Source organism: Equus caballus, chromosome 8, assembly GCF_041296265.1.
Source record: "Equus caballus isolate H_3958 breed thoroughbred chromosome 8, TB-T2T, whole genome shotgun sequence".
Taxonomy (NCBI): Eukaryota; Metazoa; Chordata; class Mammalia; order Perissodactyla; family Equidae; genus Equus; species Equus caballus.
Genome location: NC_091691.1, coordinates 76560464 through 76581431, shown reverse-complemented (window position 1 = coordinate 76581431; position 20968 = coordinate 76560464).

Genomic DNA, 20968 nt, shown 5'->3' with positions numbered 1-20968 from the left:
AGGACCCACAACGAAGAATATACAACTATGTACCGGGGGGCTTTGGGGAGAAAAAGGAAAAAATTAAAATCTTTAAAAAAAAAAAAATCCCTCGCTGGTTGCCCAGTCCCCTTAGGTCAACCTCCAAACTCTTTAGCTTGGAAGATAAAACCTTTTAGGACCCAGCCACTCACCTCTCCATTTTGCCTCCTGCCCCTCTCACAGGTGGTCCATGATTCAACCACCTCAGCTACCCATGGTCCCAGGAAAACCCAAAACTCTTTCCTACCATGTGATTTTGTACACTCTTTTCCCTCTGTAACACCTGCATAATAAACCCCTACTCATCCTTAATAATGTTCAAAGCTCACCTCCTCCAGGAAGCCTTCCCCAACTCCTCCCCCCACTCCTTTTCAGGCACCTTTCCTCCTCAGTGTTCCCAGAGTATCCGATGCATTCCTCTGTTCACCATTGGTATGTAACTGCGCACTGGGCTGTATACCCCTGCTCCCCCCACTAGGCTGCACGTGCCTCATTCCAGATGGGGCCTTATTGATCTTTGCACGGTGCTTGGCAAAGAGTTTCTTTAATAAACATTGATTGATTGGTTGACTGATTAATTAAGTATCAAACAAGGTCCCCTGTGAAGGAACTGCAGACCAGATGGGAAAGAAAGCCAATCATGGCGAAGTGATGGAAGATATTCATGCCAAGAGCAAGCATGTTTTCCTCACCCCAAAGGGCTGTAGAAATTTGGAGAAGGAAGATATTGCGAGACTCAAAGGGCTGAATGAGCAGGTGGTTCCTGGATCAGAGGGGGTGAATTGATGCACAAGCCTGGACCATGGCTTCACCTACACCTGGTTTATTTTCAGGCAGCAGCAACATTTGAGCAAATATTGATGCCAAGAGGCACCCAGGGTCCCTTCCAGGTAATTAGCATGTCTCTGAGGGAGGCCTGCATCCCACAGTCTGGAATGCAGACAAAGAAGATCTGTTCCAGTTATGCTAATTGCTGCCTCTCTCCCACAGAGGATGGGGCTGTGAGAGATTCCAGGAGGCAGCTGAGCAGATGGGGAATTCCTCAGCTCAGGCAGCCTGGCCTGCGCCCAGGGAAGGGGCCCTGCCAGCCTTCACCAGTGAAAGCCGGAGGCAGAGCCGCATTCATATGCCCCATAGGCTGTCGCTGAGGAAGGGCGATTTGAAGACCAAGCAGCTTCGGACCCAGGAACCCCAAAGCTTAAATTTGCACTTTAGAAATAGTGCTTTCTCCTGAAAGCCACTTTTTAAATGTAAATGACTCTGAAAGAAGGAACACATTAATTTCCTAACACTTTAGTATAAATGGGTGGGTGTACAGCTTTCTCAAAGGACATGGGGGCCTGGGAAGGCAGGTCGCCTGAGCTGTAGCGGGAATGCAGAGAAGACAGGAGGCCCTGGTTCACAAATCCACTCCTGCCATAAATGTACCCCCACTCCAGCCCCAACTGTTGTTGCCCAGCGGCCCAGTTCTGAACTGGCCCTTCCTTCTGCTACCATCCTGGGCTGAAGACCTCGTTAATCCTCAGGAGCACCCACCATCCCACTCGAACACCTCCTTCTCAAAGCTTCCTCCCATCAGAATCAGTGACCCCCTGAGGCCACAGGCACCCTGTGAGTTTACAGCTCTCAGCTACTCTATCAGGGTGTTGGTCCATGCTTGGGAAGCATTTGTGGGTGTTGAGAGCACTTGCTATGCATCTGACAGTGGTTCTCGAACTCTAGCATGCATCAGAATCACCGGGAGAGCTTGTTAAGACAGATCACTGCCCCGCCCCATTTCAGTAAGTCCAAGGTGGAGCCTGATAATTTGCATCTCTAACTAGTTCCCAGATGATGCTAATGGGAGTCCAGGGACCCCACTCTGAGAACCGCTATTCTATGGCCATGTGACTCAAACTGTGGTCTGCGGATCGGTATCCCCGGAATCATCCGAGAGCTGGTTAGAAATGCAGAACAAGAAGCTGCATTTTGACAAAGTCCCAGGTGACTTGAATGCACATCAGATTTTGAGAAGTCTGCTCCACAGCAGTGTTTCTCAAACCGTGGTCCAGACCACCTGCACAGCATCACCAGGGAGCTTGTTAATAACAAAGACTCCCAGCCCCACCCCAGACCTCCTAAACCGCACTCTCCTGGGGCAGAGTTCAGAAAAGGGCACTGCACACTCTCCTGGCGATCTTTCAGACCCTAATGTTTAGGAAGTGGTGTATCACAGTCAACATTGTCTCGCTTCGGCTGCCCGTTAGAATTTCCTGTGGAGTTTGTCCAGCTGCACCCCAGAACAATAACATCAGACTCTTTTTTTAGGGGGGACCCAGGCATTGGCATTTTTAAAGTTTCTCAAGTCATTCCAATGTGTACTTGAAGCTGAGAACTTCTGGGCAACAGCGTCATCTTCTCAACAGCAAATGTTGGAGCACATACCCCAGGCGGTCTCACCCCAGAGGTTCTTGAACCTGGCTGCAAATCAGGATCCCTGGGAAGGTTTTAACTTTTTAAAATGAAATTCACGTAACATAAAATACATCATTTTGACCCTTTTAAAGTGGACAATTCAGTGGATTTTAGTATAGTCACAATGTTGTGCAACTATCACCACTAATTCCAAAACATTACCATCACCCCAAAAAGAAAGCCATACCTCCCAATTCCTGCCTCCTCACATCCTCTGGGCAACTACTAATCTATTTGCTGTCTCTACGGACTTGCCTATTCTGGTCATTTCATATAAAAGGAATCATCTAATATGTGGCTTTTTACTTCTTTCATTTCACGATGTTTTTGAGTTTCATCCATACACAACAGTATTTCATTCCTTTTTATGGCTAAATAATATTCCATTGTACGGATATACCACATTTTATGTATCTATTCATCAGTTGATGGACATTTGGTTGTTTCTACTTTTTGGCAATTACAAATAATGCTATGAACATTCATGTTTTTGTAGGAAGACGTGTTTTCGATTCTCTTGGGTGTATAACTAGGAATCAAATTGCTGGATCGTTGGGTAACTCCGTGTTTAACTTTTTAAGGAACTGCCAAACTGTTTTCCCAAGCAGCTGCCCCATTTTACATTCCCACCAGCAGCGTATGAGGGTTCTGATTTCTCTACATCCTCACCAACACTTCTTCTCTTTTTCTTTATTATACCAGTCTTATTATGTGTGAAGTGGTATCTCATTGTTGCTTTGATTTGCCTTTCCCTAAAGACTAATGATTTTGTACATGTCTGAATGTGCTTATTTGTATATCTTCTTTGGAAAAATGTCTGTCCACATCTTTTGCCCATTTTTAAGTTGGGTTATTGATCTTTTTATTGTTGAGTTGTAAGAGCCTGGAGGCTTTTAAAAGTAGCTACACATAGGCCCCAAAACAGTTCAATTAAATCAGAACACTGGCGTGTACTCAGGCTTCGGTATTTTTTTCAGTTCCTCCTATGTGCAGTCAGGGCTGGAAAGCACTGGTTTACGTTTACTCCATGTGGCCAGGCAGGAGCAGAGGTGCCTGTTTGTAAGAGCTTGCAGAATTTATGGTCTCATCCAGCCACCTTCAGGGCTGACTGTCTGCTCCTCATGCAACATTAAGTGACTATTTTCTGCCAGGCACTATGCGAAAGTGAGGAGAGGCGGCAAGAGTGATGAAAATGGAGATGAATTAAGACACAGTTGCTGCTGTGTAAGAGCTCCTAATGTAATAGAGAAGCTGGCCCCTAAACAAGTAATTACAATACAATGTCTTCAACGCTCTATTGGAAGGATGTACAGCACGTCAAGGCGACGCTAAGAAAGAAGAACTCAGCGTCTTGCTGAGTGCGTTATTAGTGGTGCTGAATGTGGGTTGGTGGTCACCCAGGCCCTCTACTATAGGTCACCTATAGCAGTGTTAGCACCTCATGAGAGCTGATTAGAAATGCCAAATATCAGGCAGTCCCCATCCAGACCTACTGAATCAGAGTCAGGTAGAACAAGATCCCCAGGTGGTTACACATACATTAAAGTTGGAGACGCACTGATCTAACTGACGTCAATTAAGAAGCATCCAGAAAGTCCACCCACCTAAAACAAAATAAAACAAAACAAAAAATCCTACCACAATGAGGTATGGGTTCATTAAATTGTTCCTTAACGTAACCGACTTCCTCTCTTAAAATGCAACACATTTAATAACTCTTAGTCATACATATCTCAGCATGAATTTGTTTATCAGAATGTTTTAGCCTAAGCCATTCTCTTTCTGAAGTTTTCTTTGCCAGCCACTTTACTAAGGAACAGGAGTTGGGACTAGCTGGGGTAACATTGGCACTTGGGGCACATGCACAGTCAAAATGAATACGGAGGCAACAGGGAAAACAGAAGATGCTTCACCATCCCTTTCAAAACCAGTCCTCGTTCACACTCTTATACCAGATTTGTAGCAGCAAATGGCTTGCCCCAGCATAACACAATAAATTAGAGTAGCAGTAGTTGGTTTAAAACTTGGGTGAAATGACCCATTTGACTGTGTTCAACCCACTAGATCACATCCGAATTGATCCTTCAGCAGGCTAAGGGACAGCGTCCGCTGACTGCGAACTTTCCAGAGGTCAAATAATCCATGTCCTACAAAGATAACTGTTTGGGGGATACCAAGGGGAAAGGAGTTGGGGGTGGGCACAAGGGTTGAAGGGGCGCATTTATATGGTGACCAACAAATAAAAATGTGCAACCAAAATTTCACAATGTTATACACTATTATGACCTCAATAAAAAAATAAACAATCCACGTCCTGGTCTCATACCAGATTTCATCTCATTCCCACGTGTCTTCATGTATAAAAGTTTCCACATGTCCCCAGAGGTGACTCATTCCAGTGTTTTGTGAGCTTTGCTGGAGAAATCTTCACGTTTAACTTAAACGCCACATGCTAATGGAAGATTACATTGCTTAGGGGCAGCAGGTTTCCTTGTTCCAGGTTTGCACGCTGAGAAACAAATGAGATCCTCCCACTCTCAACCTCTCATCCCAGACCTCAGATGAGCCCCCAGATGTGGTGCTCTCTGAGGGGTGAGAGAGGGGCAAACATACCGTAGTGTTGGTTCTATTAAAGCTTAAAGCAAAATCCCTTTGGCCCACCATCAAAAGCCCTTCCCAGCTTCAAATCCTGAGACTTAAGCCAAACTCTTCCCCCTCATTAACTGGGCATCAGCAAAGACCTAGGAATTTCGTATTTGTTTGTTCAGTCATAGAACCCTACCAGCTTCAGCCTCTGAAGTGTCCAGTCTAGGCTCCCCTTCAACCCGTGCCCTGGCAACTAGCTCTGGTCCCAGGACTACGCCAAGGGGTGCAAACACAACGGAGGCTTCCCATCGACATGCTCCAAATCTTACTGATGGTCTCTCCTTACTCATTTTTAGCCATTTTATTGAGATATAATTAACATACCACACAATTTACCCATTTAAAGTGTACAATTCAGTGGCTTTTAGTATATTCAGAGTTGTACAACCATCGCCACAGTCAAGTTTAGAACATTTTCATCACCTCAAAAAGAAACCCTGTACCATTTAGCAGTCAATCCCCATTCTCGCACCCCCAAGTCCCTCAGCCCAAGGTAACCACTAGGCAACTTTCTATCTCTATAGATTTGCCTATTATGGACATTTCCTATAGATTCTATTCCACATAGATGGAATCATACAATATGTGGTCTTTGGGGACTGACTTCTTTATCTTAGCATAATGTTTTCAAAGTTCATCCACATTGTAGCATGTATCATAACTCATTCCTTGTTATTGGTAAATGATATTCCACTGTATGGATATATCATATTTTGTTTAATCATTCTTCAGTTGATGGACATTTAGATTGTTTCCACTTTTTGGCTATTATAAATAATGCTACTATGAACATTTGTGTACAAAAAAAATTGCCTTTTGCTTTCTGAGAGGACCAGAAAAACAAAGAATCCTGTTGGTCACCCCAACACTTTGGGTGGAAAGAAGCTAGTACAAGGAGAGAAAGCAGCAAGATACATTTCCATGGACCATTTATTGGAGTCAAAAACCACTGAGCTGTGAGATCTTGGCTAAGTCACTGGCTTTATCTGTGCCTAATTTTTCCAGCTTTAAGTAATTACTTCTTACCTTTCCTAAAGGAATCAGAAGCCCACTTATTAATGCATTATTAGAGTATCTACCTTTATGCATGAGAGACTTATTCCAGAACAAAGTAAAGAACAATTGACACCACCATGGATAACACAGTATCATTCAGATGCTACATTCACAGCCAGATGTTCCAAACCTTCCTGCCTGCCTCTGTGGTGGCCAGACTCACGACAGCAGCATCTTCCCCTGGCCTTCATGACACTCCTTGATAGCATTAGCCAAAATGTCTTCATGGAATTTGAGCAAATCCACCAGTCATCACAGAGAAGTTGTGTACACATCTGCAGGCTAGGATGATCTGAGGCCTGGAACATCCTCCAGGAAGTTCAAACTCTCTGAGCACCAGCTGAGTATTTTTCCAGAGTCTTTTGGTTGTGGAATAATCTGCACATCTTAATAGCTTAAGCGAATCTTGTGAGCACCAGGTGATGGTCCTTCCTGGCTTTGCACAGATTGGGGCAGGCTTCTCAGCACCTCGAGGCTGGCTTAAGTCCTAGCCCCGGGGACAGAACATTCATCTTTTGTCTTTCTTGTCTTCTAACAATTATCAGAACTCGGACAAGCACATTGTGGCAGAGGCAGGCTTTTCCTGGGTCTTCCTTCCTTGCCGTTCACCCCTGGTCATCTTCGCCCATCTCTGAACCTCTCCTTTATTCCCACGCCCATACTTCTGCATACAACCTTTTAGCTCATCTTTTCCTAGATGTTCAAACTGGCTTGGGCACAGTAAAGATGTGCCACACAGTGGACTGAATTCTTGGTAGACTGCTAACTCCTTGATGGAAAAGTGTCTGAATTACACTATAAAATTATAGTTTTAAACAATATTCAGTTCGATTCATATTCAACCGAAATGCCATGGACTTCAGCCTCCATAAAGTATATTGACAACTACAGACAGTAAATAAAATGGAGAGAATAGACCGTTGGTTACTCATCACTATGAGCAAATCCTGGGGCAGGCTTCCCTGAAGATGGTCTTCCCATAATCCAAATTTTCTTCTGATTAAAGTGGATAGATGTAGGATGTCCTCTGATATCCTGGGACTGTTGGCATCCCGAGAGGAAGCAAAACATGTTGTCTGGGAGGAAGCCACCCAAGCAGGTAACAGTTACCTGAAACAATCACCAGGTCCCCTCACCTCTTATTCTTCCCACAGAGAGGAAGGTGCCTGCACCCCCACTGCAGAGCAGGAGCATCAAGGCCAGATTGGGGGCGGGGGGACAAGGTAGAGCCATCTGGCCAGTGGGGCCAGCATTTCCAGCCAGGCTGCCAGCCCTGAACAGAGCATAGAAGCAGGCCATAATGAATGAAGCATGAGACTTCTCCAGAGTGTCCACGGATGGAGTCTGTGGTCTGACCACCTGGCAAGGCAGGCTTCGGCACTACAACCTCCCTGGCAATATTGTTTACGGGGCCACCTCTCAGGTCCGAACTGCTTATACTTGTAAGAGATGCTCTGATGGGCTGTTCAGGTGAGGAAGAAGATACCTCCCAACACTAAGCTCAGTGAACACAGAGCTGCCCTGGGCTGCCTTACAAGGAGGGAGGAGGTGCTGAGTGAGTACCCATGTTGGATGCTGCCCCACCCCACCCCCATCAACCTTTCCCCGTCTCAGCCTTAATCTTTCCACCATGTAAATGTTGAAGAAATATTTTAAGTACAGGTCTTAAGGTGTGCATTGCCACTCATTATCCTGACTGGCTCTATACTCAATATAAAGCAGTGATTAAAAACAAGAGATTTGGAGTCAGAGAGACCAGGGCTCAAATCCCAACTGCCACGTATTGCTCTGACCTTTGACAATTCAGCCTCTCCAAGCCTGCTTCCACAATGGAAATAAAGGAGGGGAAAACTCGTCTCATAGCAGTGTGGTGAGGATTAAATGAAATGGGACTGGCAAGGGCCTGGTTTCACACTGGGTCCTCTATTACTTCCAGAACTCTCCGGGCCTGCCTTACTGGTGATAGCTGGAGCATGTCCACCCTCGCCACGCAGCTTGCTCCTCTGTAGCACCTTCTTCCTGTGGCTGCTCCTGCCCTCAGGTTCAGCAGGTGGTTCTGCTGGTAAAACATCCCCGGGCCGTTTTTCAGGAATGTGCGGAATTCTGGTATCCCACAGCCAGCCAGTTGAGCAAGTTTGGAAATCTTGGTGACTGCCAATCTCCCACTCACCTTGAGCAACAAAGAGATTATTTCTTCACTGTCCATTTTCTCATGAGAAGGTCTTGAAATGGGTGTTCCTTCAAAGAAAGCAGGTGGCTCCCACCCAGTCATAGATGAACATCCAGATTTATGCACAGGATGAACAGACTCACTCTGGGAGTCTTATGAAAAGTAAACGTTTTTAGTGCTTTTAAGAGAAGGAAATAACACAGGCATTAGTGCCTGTAGACGCAAGTTTAAGTCCGAGTTCATCCAATTACTAAGAGGCCCTGTACCAGCCACTGACCTCTTGGAGCTTCAGTTTACTCCTCTGCCAAGAGAAGGTATTGTTGTGCCCATAGTTATGCCTACCACATGGGTGGTTGTAAGGGTCAAATGAGGGAACATAGGTGAAAGGATTTAGAATACAGCTAACTTCTTAGTTATTATATAATTAAATTTACAAAACTATGTCTGTAGTATAAATTGAAACTCACTTACATGAACTAACCCAAGGTTGTTTTTAAAGACCCTATTCTAACTTAAAAAAAAAATACAGTGATTCCGTGAGACACAGATTATTGGGACAGAGCAGGACAAGATTTATATCAAGGCGGGAGACTGAATGCCGGCTAATGTCTGTAGCAAAGAGCAAGTAGGAAATCCGTTCATTAGGACCCTGGTTGTTCACCTGTCAGTTCTGATTGCTAGGTGAATAAAAATATGTTTGAGTTTAATCACAGTGTTTAATTTTACAGTAGTTTTGACACTATTTCCTCCTACTTCCCATCTCACACTTCCACCCCCGTCAAACGGGAGTTGAGAAAAGTTTTGAGTGAGTCTTCTCCACCTCCCGTCAGTGCTCCCTTGGGCACTCCCAGCTCTGTGATGCTCTGTTCCCAGGGGGCGAGCCTCTCTGCCCAGCTTCCATTGGCCTATAGGAAAGGCTCCCTCCTTCCCTCTCTCTCCCCATGGTGTCTGCCTGCTGCACTGAAGAGGTGGAAGCCTGTCAAGCACTTTCTCCTCCTTCCAAAGTCAGGGTGGTTTCAAAGGTGACGTGTGAAAGGGAAAGCACCTCTGAGGGAGGTGAGTGACTTTGACCATAAGCAAACAGTCTAACAGGCCAGCGATAATCAGCTTCCTGTTTTCCCCACATCTTATCCCTGAACCTCATGGGCTGACCTTGGGTTCTCTATCTACACTCCTTTAAGCCCTTGAATTAATCGCAAGCTGCTTAGGAAATAACCATCTGTCTTCTGTTGGATTCCCTGAGAGACAGGCTTTGTGTGAGATGGAGTACTGGGGCGTGCTCTCAGGATCAACACCTGTGGGCAAGTGACGGCAGTGGGGCTGGGCAGGAAAACTTGATGTATGATGCAACAGAGGCCTTGGCTGGTCCCATTAGGAGCTCTGCAGCTTCTGTGGTCCTCCACAGTTGTCCCTGTTGAGGCAAGGACGTGGGGCCCTATTGACTAGTCATTGGGTGTATACTGCCTTTGGGGAGGGGCTGTGGCCTTGAGCTCCTCGGTTGGCTGAGGGCAGTCCCTGGAGAGAGGCCAAGATGAAAGCCCTCAGCTGCCAACGCTCCCAGTAGCTGGGGGAAGGAGTGCCTCAGTCCTGAAGGGGGCTCCTCCACACTTTCACTACACCATCTAAAGTGGTATCCTGACATTTTTTAATTGTCAAATTTTAAATTTTAAAAACAAAAATGCCCCCGTAAATAAGTAATTGTGTATTTCCTTAAAATCATTCTATCCAAAAATATTTTTTATATTTCAGAAAAAGTAAGCCATAGCTCCCTGAAGAAATAATTTTGTCAGTAGAAAGCCAAGCTGTAAAATACCAAATTTAGTGTGAAAAGTGTTCCAATTCAAATTAAGAAGTGATGAAAATGGGTGGAAAAACTCTATATTTAGATATTGATTCTCCTCAAGCAGATCTATAGATTCAATGTGATCCCTACCAAGGTCTTAGAAGACATTTTGTAGAAATTAACAAGCTGATTCTAAAATTTGTATGAAAACTCAATGACCTAGAATAGCTAAAATAACTGCAGAAAAAAATCCAAGTGGGAAAACTATCAGTACCCAATTTCAAGACTTCCTCTAAAGCTACGTTAATCAAGAGACGAGGTATTGACATCAAAATAGATAAACAGATCGATGAAACAGAGAGTCTAGCAATAAAGCCACACACATATAGACAACTGACTTTTGACAAACGTGCTAAGGCAATTCTATGGAGAAAATATAGTCTTTTCAACAAAGATTTGGCACAATTAAACATATGTATGCAAAAAAATGAACTTTGATCAATACCTCATACCATGTAAAAGAATTAACTTAAAATGAATCATAAACTTAAATGTAAAACCTAAAACTATAAAACTTCCAGATAAAACATATGAGAAAATCTTTGTAACCTTGGGTTAGGTAAATTTTTCTTACAAATGACACTTAAAGTAACATCCATAAAGGAAGAAACTGATAAATTGTATTTCGTCAAAATTTTAAAGGTCCATTCTTCAAAAGACATTGTTAGGAGAATGAAAAGACAAACCATAGACTGAGAGAAAGTATTTGCAAATCACTTGTCTGATAGTTTATATCCAGAATATATAAAGAACCACTCAAACTCAATAATAAGAAAGCAAACAACCTCCTCTAAGATGGGAAAAAGATTTGAACGAATACTTCACCAAAGAAGATATATGAATGGCAAATAAGCACATGAAAATGTGCTCAACATCATCAGTCATTAAGTCAACATAAGTTAAAATACAATAAGATACCATGATATACCTGTTAGAATGACTAAAATTGAAAAGACTGACCATAATAAGTGTTGACGAGGATGTGGAACAACTGGAATTCTCATAACTTGTTGGTGGGAACATAAAATGGTCCAACCACTTTGGAAAACAGTTTGGCAGTTTCTTAAAAAGTTAAACATGCATCTCCCATATGATCATCCAGCCATTCCTCTCCTAGGTATATGGCCAAGAAAAATGAAAGTACTCATCCATACAAAGACTTGTACACAAACATTCATAGCAGTTTTATTTGCAATAGCCCAAAACTGGAAACAACTCAAAGTGCATGAGCAAGCGCATGGATAAACTGCTGGTATATCCATACAATGAGCACCCTTCAGCAATAAAAACGAATGAGCTACTGACACATGCAAAAACAAGGATGAATCTCAGTTATGCTGTGTGAAAGAAGGTGAACAGAAAAAGAGAACATACTGCACATACATTCCACTTACATGAAATTCTAGAAAATGCAAACTAGTCTGTAGTGACAGCAGAGAAGAGGAGGCAGGAGGAAGGATTACAAAGGGGCGTGAGGAAACTTCTGGAGGTAATTTGATATATTTTTTCGTATCTTGATTGTGGTCATGATCTCATAGTTTCACGATGACTTCGCATATCAAAACATCCAAACACGTGATTTACATATGTACACTGTATCGTGTGTCCATTAAACCTCAGTAAAACTGTTTGAAGAAGAGGAAGAGGAGCATGGGGAAGAGGAGGGAGAGGAAGAAGGGGAGGAGGAGGGGGGAGAGCAAGAGGGAGAAGAAGAACTGTTGGTGGAAAAGCCTGCCTTGAAGGAGGGAGAGACGGCCGCAGGGGCGGCGCCAAGGAAGTGAACTGCAGGGTTTGCGAAGCCGTATTTCCGAGAATCTCTTTTTGACACGTCAGAAAGAAGCCTGTTTAGAGAGTTTGGGGTAGCCTAGTCAGAAAGAAGAAATAGGTGTTTATCTAAGAAAGGACACAGGACACATAGCGGGACTGAGATCTTTGACAGAGAAAAAGAAATGAGTTGTTGAGGTTGCGATAGAATGTTCTCCCTCACAATAAATAGTTGAGGCTTCAGCTTCGCAGTAATCCCACTGAAGCTGTCTTAGGATAACAACCAGGGCAGAAGTAAAGATACTTTTACTTTTAAGGGTACTCTTAGCTTCTCCATGCTAGTGAGATAACCCCAGCCTCTGTTCCCGGCCTCAACACTTTCAAGGCTCCTATGTGGCGTCTGCCCGTTATCACCCACCTCCTGTGAAAGTATAAACAAGGTAGAGTCGGCTTCCTTTGGCTGAGATAATTAGCACTGGTCCAGATAACTCTGCTCCTTGCTGTACCAGCTGACCTCTGGACCTGAGCCTTTTCCTGCTTAGACCTGTCCTAGCTTCCAGACTCTTCCAACAGCCCTTTCCCATTGCAACACATACATGCTCTGGTATGATATGAGGAAAGTCTGGGCTAAGTGGTATTGCTAACCACTGATGTTTAGGAAAACAAATGACTTGAACCCTAGTTTATATTTGTTTTACTCTTATTCCTTTTTTTTTACTTATTAATGATATTTTAGGAGAAGCCACCCTCAATTTGTAGATAAACCCACAGTTAAAAAGATAGCTTTGACCCCTCTCTCCACCTCCCCATGGTAACTACTACTGCCATGGAGACCATCGGGGAGGAGGGGGAGGAAAAAACAAATGCTGGCGTGTAGAGAATCTATAGGATGAGGAGTGAAGGAGTGAAATCAACTATGAAAACCAGTAATATCTTAGGAGACTCGATTAGAGGAAAGATTCCCAAGGAGGACTAGCCTATTTTTCAGGTGACCCAATGTTTCCCTGACCCAGTATTTCCCTACCCTAACAGAAAACTTGCCTTATGATTTGCTCTGCTGCCTCAGTGCAAACCAAAGATTAATTTGGATTAACGAGCATCTTCTTTTAACAATGCAGGTAACTCTGGACAGGTTAAAGGTCTACTAGCCATTGATCATGAGCGTAACTGAGTTCAGCTAAAAGCTCGCAATGCATCCCTTGTGGAAGTCAGCTACACTGAATAAATGAGAGCTGGGATTGAGGGAGTAGAAAGTTAAGTAAATTTCGAAAAGGGAACACGTGAGGGGTATGGGAGAGGATGTGCTTAGAGCAATGTGAGAATGTGTAATAGGGGCCAGGAAAGAAGGCACCAGGGGAACGAAGCGGGCAGAAAAGGAATGTGGACCTGAAGGTCAGCAATAGAGGAACCCCTAAGTAAAGTATGGTCATCCACCCCCTGCGTGGAAATTTCTGCGGCCATTTAAAAAATGATTTTTAAGCTCTTTTGCAACAAGGGAAGTACTCCTGATATAACGTAGAGAGAAGAAAGCAAGAGACATAAGAAAAAATGTCAGAGTTTGACAAATACAAACTTCATCTCCTTAAATATTTTAACCAGAGTTGGCCTCGAAAGTCTTCCTTCTTTTCCTCCTCCTCCTCTCACATCCCGATTCCCAAGACTCGGAACCTAAGTGAGTTCTGTTACTACTGCATTTCAGCTGCGTGATGCATGTGGTTTGGCAAACACTGGGAATATAATTACGGTTCAGAGCATTGTTCCTATGGGGAAAGCTTGAACATCTCAACATTCAGTTTAAAAATGAATGTTTGTTCACAAATTGGAAAGGACCTATAAGTAGAATTCTTACATTTTGCTAATTTATATTATTTTAATAAAGGGCTCTACGAGACAAGGCAAAGTTGGCCGGATTGTGTGGTTTGTCTCACCATCCTATCTAGCCCTGCAGAGGGCTCACCCCTGGGCCCCTCCAGGGTACTCCCCTTTCCCTCCGGAAACAACTACACCTGCACTCAGCCTCTGCATGACATGCCTTGCCAATCCAACAGCCTTTCTGAGAAAAGAAACCATTCTGTACAGAAACCGTCTGTACAGTACACTAGGAATTGCTCTGCTCGTGCTTAGAATCATTTTAGGTCATCGACAATGGAAACCAAGCAAGAAACAGCTGTGTCAAAGAATATAGTTTCTATTTTAATTATTTCACTTGATTTTATTATTTTATTTTGGATCTCAGCTTCAGAGAATTGAATTATCCATTCTCCTTAGTTCATGGCATTCTACCATCATGAAAGTCTCTCTTGTTCTGTTTCTTCCCCCACCCTCTACTTAATCCCAACTTTCATTTTCCTCCTTTCTGCCATGGGTGCCTAGTCTAACACATTTGATATATATTCTTATAAAATATATAGTGTTATTTTGAGCGTATGCATTTTAATTTACATAAAATTTTCTGTACTATAAACATCAGTTTATGGCTTACTTTTTCTTTTAACAGTTTCCAAGATCTATCCAAGATGCTTCTAGTTCAAGGCTTCTATTGTACGTTGTGTTGTATTCTCTAGGAAGCGTCCACCACATTCACTTGCCTATACCCCAAGGAAGGACACTAGTGTAGTAGGCAGATTCTAACATGGTCCCCAAGATTCCCACCCTCTGGAGTACACACCCTGTGTAATCCTTCCCCTTAAGTATGGGCAGAACCTTTGACACAGTGGGATGTCACTCTTATAATTAAGTTACTAGCCAGTGGACTTTGAATTAATCAAAAGAGAGATTACCCTGTGGGGGCCTGACCTAATCAGCTGAGCCCTTTAAAAGAAGGTGAAGCATCAGGGAGATGCTTATCTCACTCGCCTCAAAGAAGATGAAAGTTGCCATGGGTTCTACAGCTGCACAGAACTGAATTTTCCCAAGAACCTGAACGAGCTTGGTCCTCAAGCGTTCAGATGAGACCATAGCCCCAGCCAACACCTTGATTGCAGCCTGTGAGATCCTGAGCAGAGGATCCAGCTAACCTGTTCCTGGACTCCTGACCTGTACTCCTTTATGATCTCTTTAATAAAGAGAGAATCTGTACTGTAATAAAAATATGCTATAATAAAATATATTATTTATATTTTTATATATAAAATATATATTATGTATTATAAATAAATATTAAATAAATATATAATATATAATATAATAAATTACATTATTCATATATAAATATATAAAAATATATTTTATTATAAAGAGATATAATAAAGATTTATTATAAAGAGATATAATAAAAATATCTCTTTAATAAAGAGATAACAAAGAGGTGTTGTTTTAAGCCACTACATTTGTGATAATTTGTTACACAGCAATAGATACCTAGGTTGCCCCTAAATCTCCACTATAGCTAACAACGATGGTATAAATATCCCTATATAAATCCAATTAGGGGCCAATGTGATAGTAGTTCTGGGGTATATATACAGGAATGAGACAGACCAAGTCACAAACTATACGTATTTAAATTTATTAAGTATAGCTATATTATTCTCCAAAATGTCAGTACCAGCAGTGCATAATGGTTCCATTTCTGAACATCTTTACCAACACATGATATTATCCATTTTTTATTTTTGCCATTCTGATAATATAAAGTAGTACCTCACTGTTGTAATTCACATTTATTTAATTTCTATGAGTTTCAGCATTTCTTCATACACTTAGCCATTCTTTTCTATTCTTCCCATTTTTTTATTGGAATCCTGCATGTTTCTTGTCAATTAATAGAAGATATTAATAGATTAATAGAGATATTAATCTCTTATCAGTATTGTGTGTCACAAATATCTTCTCCCGGTCTGCATCTGTGTGTTAATTATGTCTGATTCATATAAGATTAAGTACACAAAATTCGGAGCCAGACTACCTGGTCAAATGCTGGTTCTGCCACTTACTAAATGTGTAAACTTGGGCAAGTTACTTAACCTTTCTGTGCCTCTATTTCCTCATTTGTAAACAGGGCATGATAATAATACTTAACCTTATCAGGATTTTGTAAAAATTAAATGAGTTAGTATATGTAAACTACTTGAAACAGAACCTGGCACATAATGAAGACTTAGTAAATACTGGCTATTATTATTCATTAGTGTTGCAATTATTGTTGAACAGAGATCCTTAATACTGATACAATCAAATCCATCCGTTTTCAATCTTATGGTTAACACTTTGGGGAATCTTCTTTAATAAATCTTCCTACTCTAAGCTCTCAAAGATACCCTCCTTATTTTAGTCAATTGTCTTTATAGCATTACCTCTCACTTTTGGGCTTCTAATCCATCTGCAGTCTGCCCTTTTTAAGTAGTGTGAAATAGGGACCCAATATTACTTTTCCCATATAATAAGCCATTTTTCCCAACACAATCTCTTAAATAAGCTAACTTTCCCTATTGCTTTGTGGCATCCCCTTTATCATAAAGCAAGTTAAAATAAATACATGGGTTTGTTTTTGATCTCTCTGCTACATCTCATCTATTACATACCATAAACCTATTTGACTGATTATCTACCAACACCAGGCCATTTTTACTACTATGGCTTTATAGCATGACTTAATAAATATCTGTTAGGAAAAAAGTTTCCATTTTACTCTTCTTTTTCAAAGTTGAAGTATATGTTTATAAACTTTACCATTCCATGAGTGTTTTGGAATAAAAGTTTTAGTTCTTCAAAAATGATGCTAGAATTTTGATTGAGACTGCATTGAATTTATGAAATAATTTGATATCTTTATAGTATTAAGCTATCTCATACGTGAAAAGTCCACTTATTCAGGTCCCCTTTTTTTTTTTTTTATTTAATTTTCTTTTTTTTTATTTTTTTCTTTTTTTATTTTTTTTTATTTTTTTTTTATTAATGTTATGATAGATTACAAGCTTGTGAGATTTCAGTTGTACATTTTTGTTAGTCATGTTGTGGGTACACCACTTCCCCCTTCGTACCCTCCCCCCACCCCCCCTTTTCCCTGGTAACCACCGATCAGATCTCCTTCTCAATATACTAATTTCCACCTATGAGTGGAGTCATATAGAGATCGTCTTTCTCTGACTGACTTATTTCGCTTAACATAATGCCCTCGAGGTCCATCCACATTGTTGTGAATGGGCCAATTTCGTCTTTTTTTATGGCTGAGTAGTATTCCATTGTGTATATATACCACATCTTCTTTATCCAGTCATCAGTTTCTGGGCATGTAGGCTGGTTCCACGTCTTGGCTATTGTAAATAATGCTGCGATGAACATAGGGGTGCAACGGACTCTTGAGATATCTGTTATCAGGTTCTTAGGATAGATACCCAGTAATGGGATGGCTGGGTCATAGGGTATTTCTATTTTTAACTTTTTGAGAAATCTCCATACTGTTTTCCATAGTGGCTGTACCAGTTTGCATTCCCACCAACAGTGTATGAGGGTTCCTCTTTCTCCACAACCTCTCCAACATTTGTCGTTCTTGGTTTTGGATGTTTTTGCCAATCTAACGGGGGTAAGGTGATATCTTAGTGTAGTTTTGATTTGCATTTCCCTGATGATTAGCGATGATGAACATCTTTTCATGTGTCTATTGGCCATATTCATATCTTCTTTTGAGAAATGTCTGTTCATGTCCTCTGCCCATTTTTTGATCGGGTTGTTTGTTTTTTTGTTGTTAAGCAGTGTGAGTTCTTTGTATATTGTGGAGATTAACCCTTTGTTGGATAAGTGGCTTGTAAATATTTTTTCCCAATTAGTGAGCTGTTTTTTTGTTTCAATTCTGTTTTCCCTTGCCTTGAAGAAGCTCTTTAGTCTGATGAAGTCCCATTTGTTTATTCTTTCTATTGTTTCCCTCAACTGAGGAGTTACAGTGTCCGAAAAGATTCTTTTGAAACTGATGTCAAAGAGTGTACTGCCTATATTCTCTTCCAAAAGACTTATTGTCTCAGGCCTAATCTTTAGGTCTTTGATCCATTTTGAGTTTATTTTGGTGTGTGGTGAAAAAGAATGGTCAATTTTCAATCTTTTGCATGTGGCTGTCCAGTTTTCCCAGCACCATTTGTTGAAGAGACTTTCTTTTCTCCATTGTAGGCCCTCTGCTCCTTTGTCGAAGATTAGCTGTCCATAGATCAGGTCCCCTTTTACACCTTTAATAGTTTCTTAAATTTCTCCATAAAAATTTTGTACAATATGTATTAGGTTAATTCTGGAATTCCCTAGGGTTTGGGTTGCTATTATGGATGTTAATTTATTTTCTTTTAAATTTTCTGTGTAATAATAACTAGTAAAAAGGAACGCTATTGATTTTTGTTATCTTGTCCTGTATCTGGCAATCTTGCCAAATTCTCTCGTTATTTCTAATCATTAGTCCATTTATTTTATTCTGATTTCTATGTAGATGATGATATAATCTGCAAACAATAAGAGGGGTTTTTTCTTGTCAATCATACGCCACTTGTTTCTTTTGCTTTTCTTATTGGGTTTGCCAGGACATACGGTACTATATTAAACAGTAGGGATGATAGTGGGGATCCTTGTCTTTTTACCAATCTAAAGAAAACGAGTCCAAAGTTTCTTCATTAAGTGTGATATTTCCTGTAAATTTCTAGTAAAGAGGCTTTATCAAGTTAGAGACGTTCTAAACAATTTATGAAATATTTTTCCTACATCTGTTGAGATAATTATGTGGTATTTCTCTTTTAGTGAATTAACTGGATGAATTACGCTGATAGATTTTCTGACAATAATCCGTTCTTGCATTTCTAGCATGAACCAAGACCACGATATATTCCTCTCAGTATTTGTTGGCTTCAGTAGCTGTGTTTGTTTGTGAGGGCTGCCATAACAAAATACCATAGACTTAGTGACCTAAACAACAAAAGTCTATTTTCTCACAGTTCTGGAGGATAGAAGTCCAAGTTCAAGGTGTTGGCAGATTTGGTGTCTTCTGAGACCTCTTTCCCTGCCTTGCAGATGGCTGCCTTCTTGCTGTGCCCTCACATGGCCTTTCTCTCTGTGCATGTGCATCCCTAGTGTTTCTTTTGTGTGTCCAAATTTCTTCTTCTTATGAGAACACCAGTCAAATTGGAGTAGGGTTCCCCCATATGACCTTATTTAACCTTAATTACATCTTTAAAGGCCCCAGCTCCAAATACAGTTGCATTCTGAAGTCCTGGGGGTTAGGACTTCAGCATATAAGTTTTGGGCAGGACACAGTTCAGCCCATAAGAGTAGCTATATTTTGAATTTTTACATCTATGTTCACAAGAATATTTGGCCTGTAATTTTATTCATAAATGAGTTGGGAAGATTTCTATTTTATTCTATTATCTGGAAATACTTGTGTAAGTTAGAGTTTTATATTCCTTGAAATGTTGGTAGAACTTCCCAGTAAAACCTCTATGACTAGGGAGTTTTTTTAATATATGGGGTAAAGAAGAATCTTTTATGAGCATTTCATTTTCCTTAATATTTGTTGATCTATTCTAATTTTTTATCTCTTATTATTTCAATTGTGACATTTACATTTTCTCAGTTTTTATCTGGATTTCAAATATATATTTCATAATATCTAGTAACTTTATGGCTTTCTTTCACATTTGCATCATTCATTAAAATGGAATTAGCCTTTGTCTATGATATGAGATATGGATCTAAAATGTTTCTCCTTTAATGAGCCTACTGTCCCAGCATCGTCTATCCAACTGTCCATTCCCTTCCCAATGATTCACAGAACCCCTTTATCATATACAAAATTTCCACACTCATAGAAAGGATTTTATTTTTGTTTTATCTTTTTCTTTTTCTAATTCAAATGTTTACAAAACACTGATACTTGTTTTCACTACAGATATTTAACGATCACAACATCCCTGCCAGGTACTGTCTCTGTTTCTCCGATGAGCGAACAGGGGTTCAGAAGGATCCTATTTAGCCTAAAGCTCATATGATACTGAGTGACATCCCAGGATTTCTGACTTCAAATTCATTGTTCTTTTCCCAATTCCCTTACTGCCTGTTTAAGCACCTGGTTTCTTGTACCCAACTTCATCCATTCATTTGAAATCTTTTGGGGCCGGCCCGGTGGCACAGTGGTTAAGTTCGGACGTTCTGCCTCAACAGCCCAGGGTTCGCCGGTTCGGATCCCAGGTGTGGACATGGCACCACTTATCCAGCCATGCTGTGGTAGGCGTCCCACATATAAAGTGGAGGAAGATGGGCGTGGATGTTAGCTCAGGGCCAGTCTTCCTCAGCAAAAAGAGGATTGGCGGCAGATGTTAGCTCAGGGCTAATCTTCCTCAAAAGAATAAAAAACAAAAATAAATAGATATCTATTGAACACTTTCTATGTTCCAGACACTAGTCTGCGTTCTAGGGCTGCGGCAGCAAATGAGACAGATAGAAATATCTGCCCTCCTAGAGCTTCCATGGCAGAGGGCCCAGGGTAGCTATGAACACAGATGCAATAACTAAGAAACACTACTTTGGGTAACAATGGCTATTCTAGTAACTACTTGGCATCCATCCTTCCGAGGAGTTCAATGCCTCACTTTGTGTGTAGAGTCAAAGGAGGTCGTGCAGAAGTTGCCGGACTCTGACTAGTGAAGGGGTGGCACTGAATCCCCAAGTCTGACAAGACACGTTGAAGTCACCCAGACTGTGACTCTATCTTTGGGCAATTTCAAAGTTCCTTTACTCTGCCAGATAGATTTCTGCCGTTTCCTCGTCACCTGAATTAGGTTCAGAGCATACTTCTCACTGTCTAACCCAACCCCTCCCCTACTGCCACGATTAACCCTGGTATTTCAAAATGTTCTGGGTGGACATGAAGAGCAGCCACTTTCTACCACCAGAAAGGCCCCCTACAGAGAAGTTTCTTCTCATTTGAAAACATTTTAACGTTTAAGACTAGAAATAAAGTCAAACTGGTGTAATGCATCCTGTTTTATAGCGATAGATCAGTTGAAGATTGCTGAAAATTGACTACAAAATTGAATGATTTA